The 5,002-nt window shown below is 36.1% G+C and overlaps 1 non-coding gene across 1 annotated transcript; it reads left to right on the forward strand.

Annotated features, from left to right (window-relative positions):
- The first annotated feature begins 275 nt into the window (after positions 1 to 275).
- Positions 276 to 408, forward strand: LOC126016529 (small nucleolar RNA SNORA51). The gene has a single exon (XR_007498324.1). It is a non-coding gene; the product is annotated as a small nucleolar RNA SNORA51 (small nucleolar RNA).
- The last annotated feature ends 4,594 nt before the right edge of the window (positions 409 to 5,002 follow it).

Here is a 5,002-nt window from a genome sequence, read left to right on the forward strand (position 1 = left end):
AATATAACACGGGTCTAAAAAATTGCATAAGGCTTCAGAAAGCTCACAACAAACAACAATAGATTTTATAATATATCCATACTTGGCAAAATTTGCTTCATATTTTCAATAAAAAATAACTTAAGTTTTAAGAATTCTATCCTTAGACCTTTGATTTGTAAGAAAAATACACAGATATTGGGATATTGGTCATAGAAATGTTGCACTTGTGAAGTATTTATATATATATATAAAATTTAAAATATATATAAAAATAAAAAGAAAAGAAAAGATAAGGCCTCCCAATTCTTACCACAGGCTGTGTTCTTTACACTGACTGTATAGAAAGAGGAGGTACAGTAAATGCTCCCCATATACACCTCAACCTAGGCCCTTTGCCTGGTCTGTATTGTGAATTGGGGGGGGGGGGAATCCACATATATTGAAAGGTTTAAGCACACACATCAAGGATTTCATTGTAGTTTTGATATCAAGAGTAGGTTTGATAATTGTTGAGAAAGCTAACATGAAATAGTTATCTTAATAATAGCATGCATTTTCAAAAACTCTGCAAACTAACAATATAGTCTGAAAAAATAAACCAAGCAAACAAAACCTGACTACATTAATTTACCACTTTATTTATTTATTAATTTATTTATTTGGTTATTTGGTTGGTTTTGGGGAAACAACCCAGCAGTGCCCTGGGCTTCTGGCTTTGTGTTCAGGAATAACTTCTGGAAGACTCAGGAGACCATCTGGGATGCCAGGGACTAAACCCAAGATGGCCTCTTGCAAGGCCAATCCTTACCCGCTGCACTATTGCTCCAGCTGACCCCAATTTCCCACATTTTTAACCAACTCTCCATTTTTAGAAATCATTAAAATTACATTTCTTTTCTAACAGTGGCTATAGAGTTTTAGAATTTTTTTTTTTTGCATTTTTGGGGAGGCCACACCTGGTGATTCTCAGGGGTTACTCCTGTCTATGTTCTCAGAAGTCGCTCCTGGCATGGGGGACTATCTGGGATGATGGGGATTGAACCGCAATTCATCATAGTTTAACCGTATGCAAGACACAAGTGCCCTACCACTTGTGCCACTGCTCCAGCCCCAACCAGTTTTAGAATTTTAAAAAGGGAATTTTTTTATATTAATCAGTTATCAGCAGTTGTTTTATTAACTATAGACAATAACTTCCAGGGCTGAAGGATTCTCTTGGAGGTGAAGAGGCAGTTCCTAGGGATATCTCAACCTCTTAACTGTCTTCACCAAACACACCATAAGGGATTATCTACAGTGTGAAGCCTATTTTTTGTACTTCTTATGAAAGGAAATAACCAATAGTGAGGAAAGGTTAACAAATCATCTTTGACACTGTTTTTTGTTCCTCAAAGTACTTTGACTGACTTAGAAATGATTAGTGAGAATAACTTTCTTCCAAAAATCTTGAGAGACCAATTTCCCTGCTGATATAGCACAGGTGATTACGATCCAGATAGGATAAAAGTTTTGCATCTAAATTTATCACTCTAGAAACCTGCTTTTAAATTAAACTATTACATTTGAACCTGCTTTTATTTCTACAAATTAATTTATGACAAACTCACAGGGTTTTTGTTTTAGGTGAGACTTTCTGATAAGCCAATATAGATACAAAATAAACACATGCATTCAGGAAAAGAAAAAAAACCCTATGGTTCTCTCCAACATTTAAGAAAAAAGATTTGAATTGTCAATTTTATGAAGCAAGAGAAAACATTTGATTTAATTTTAATAGTTCTTGTACTTGATATTTGTAATGTTTCCTAATTTCTCACTGAAATTGGCTAAGATCTATAAAATAAACCCCAACACACTCTCAAAGAGCTCTTATCACACTTGCTAAGGGCTCTAGTTCCACAGCCCTTTTTTAGACAGAATCGATTCTGACGCTCAAGAGAATTTCATGTGTGAGGAGCCATTCTTAACCTTTTCCAATAAGAAGATCAAGAATTTCAATTTCTCTTAATGTTCAACATTCCATTTAGAAATGGGATTTTAGCTTTACAAGTTTCAATGAAGTTTCAAAGCTCCTACACTTTTTTAAATTGTTAGGTTTTATGTTACTATGGCTTCTAGTGATAATGCACTTTGCCTGGGCCTAAGTAGTTTTACTTCTCATTTCAACTTGGTTCTAACGTTCAAGAATTCCACACAGACAGATTGACAACTTGGCTACAAAGAATGGCCACCTATGCCATACACATGCCTGCCTGATCAATTGGATTGTTGTTTCCTGACACCCTAAGAATGGCATCAGGGCAGCTAAAGAAGGTCAAGATAGACCGGGTGAATAAAGCCCCCTATTGGTCAATTGAACTTAGCCCTGTTTCCACACCCCCACATTCTGCTCCATGTCCATTTATTAGGGGAGCAGATAAAGAATTCTTCTGATACTCAGCTTGCAAGGTAAATTGTGGACAAATCTTTGTAAATCTAAGACAGTGAGATATAACAATCATTTCAGATTTTCTACTTCTAGATAGACAACCAACATTTTCATAGCAGACAATGATCTTATGGAAGTCTTCTGAAGCTTATGTCCCAAAGCACAGATTTATAAAATCAGATGTTTATTAAGACCACCATCACACACCCACCCACAGGACTGAGAGATAGCATAGCCAGTAGGGCATTTGCCTTGCACACATCAGATACAGTGTTCAATCTTCAGCATCCCTGATGGTCCCCTTAGCCTTCCAGGAGTGATTTTTTAGTGCAGAGCCAGAGTAACCGCTGAGTGCAACTGCTTGTAGGCACAAAATAAAACAACATTAACAACAACAAAAATAACTTTCTGACTTGGACTGGGGTTCTATATTTGTATACATTCTCTCATTGTTTCTATTTTTCTTCCATGGAAGCATTAAGTTTTTATCTTAAATTTACCTTTGCCGGCGTATAAGACGACCCTTCAACCCATGAAAAACTTCCTAAAAGTCTTAAAAGTAAGTTACTTCTTAAAAGTAAGAGGGGTGCGGATCACTCGTCCCTGAAGCTGGAACAAGTTTCAACATGCCGTATACCAGCATATAATATGACTCCCGACTTTTAGGAAGTTTCTCATGGGTTGAAGGGTCGTCTTATACGCTGGCAAATACGGTATATAAAACTTTCTTCAAGTTGTCATAGCTAACATTCATACTGATACATTATTCATTCCTTTTATTAATTAATCATATGATCTCAAATTGTCCTGCCTCCAAGGCTTTGGTTCTGGGTCTGTTAAGGAACCCTGGTTAGATCCACAGAGTAATTACTTGGGTCAGGAGTTCATCTGTATAAGCCTGTGCAGTCATTAGAATCTGACCCTTTTTCTCAGGAATGCAGTAATTAAGACAGAAATATTGTACATAATCCCAGGTGAACTCAAAAGTGAAAGGTAAGTCTGGAATTTCTCAGCAAATTTCGAAGGAACTTCCCAAAAATCTCTTTAGCTGTTGTTTGCATTGGTAGAGGTCAATCACAGACATGGGTACTTAAACCTTCACTATGCTTGTTTGTCTCCCAACCCGGCTCTTTCCTTAAAGGAAATATTTGTGCAGAGTTGGGGATGGTAGGAGATTCTTCTCTGCTAGCTAGCCTCTTCAGGACATGGGCATACCTGAGCTATTTTTGAATGGCAGCAAACTCCTTTGCTTCTAAACCCAAACTTCTGTGAAGAAACCAAGAAAATGGACAATGGAGGAACAGCAGAGAAATAGGGGAAATAGCAAGAAAATATATTTAATAACAAACATTAAAAATAAGAGGGCATATATAAACCAAACTAGATCCAAATGTTCAATACATACAAATAAATAAATTTCTTGAAAGGCAACAAAGTGATAGGCATGATAATAATGCTTAAACGGGAGGGGGGCAGGAATTGAGAAAGAGACAGAGATGAAAGAAACAGAGACTGTCTGCCCACAGTCAGGCAAGGGGAAGGGTGAAAGCGAAACTGGGTACACAGTCGGTGGGAAATGGTAAACTGGTGAAGTGCTGTACTCAATCACAACTAGCTTTGTAGTTGTGAAAAAGAAACAACTGTATTTGAACAACATTTAATTCACCATGTTTAAATCAAGTAATTACTAACAACAGCAGCAACAAAATAAACAACGATATACCTACACAATGGAATAATTTATAACTGTCAGGAAAAATAAAGTAATATTTGTTTGTACAATGGAGAGTATCATGCTGAATGAAATGAGTAAAAGCTAAAAGAATAGATATTAAATAATTACACTCAACTTTGGATGTGTGTATACGTGCCAATAATATGAAAAAATACCCATATACAAGAAAACTGATGGGTGATAAGTACAGTTAAAACAGAGAAGTGATCACCATTCACCATGAAAATAATTGTTGAAATGATCCCTTTGAACAATTTTATGAAGTTGAAAGGAAGTAAAGTTTAAATGCATACTAACCCTTCAGTAACAGGATTGTAAATCACTGCACCTAAAATTTGAGATAGAATGAGGAGAGAGAGAGAGGGAGGGAGAGAGAGAGACAGAGACAGAGAGAGACAGAGAGAGAAAGACAGAGAGAGACAGAGAGAGAGAAAGAGACAGAGAGAGTTTTTCTGCCACCTGCCATCCAGGCATACTGAAAGTTGTAGTGGCATAGACAGAGTTTACTGGGAAAATTGTTGGAGAAATAAACAGGGGTGAAGGAATAGGTATTAGAACCTTGTAGGACCAAAACTCAATTATGAACAACTTTTAACTCAGTATCTCACAGTACTTTAAAAAAAAAAAAAAAAAAGATGAAGTGGATTGGGTCCACCAAGGTCTCACCTGGAGATTCTTGATAATCTATCTTATACTAGAGATTCTATTTTTGTTAGGCTTATGCTTAATATATGTATTATTTGTCTAATTTATCATCTCAGTATTTTACCAATGATAAAATGCCTGCTGTTTGTTGAATAATCCAATAGAAAGCATTATTATTTATTATAAAGTTACTTTTTTTTAGGATCATATAT

The sequence above is a fragment of the Suncus etruscus genome, chromosome 8 (assembly GCF_024139225.1).
Source record: "Suncus etruscus isolate mSunEtr1 chromosome 8, mSunEtr1.pri.cur, whole genome shotgun sequence".
Taxonomy (NCBI): Eukaryota; Metazoa; Chordata; class Mammalia; order Eulipotyphla; family Soricidae; genus Suncus; species Suncus etruscus.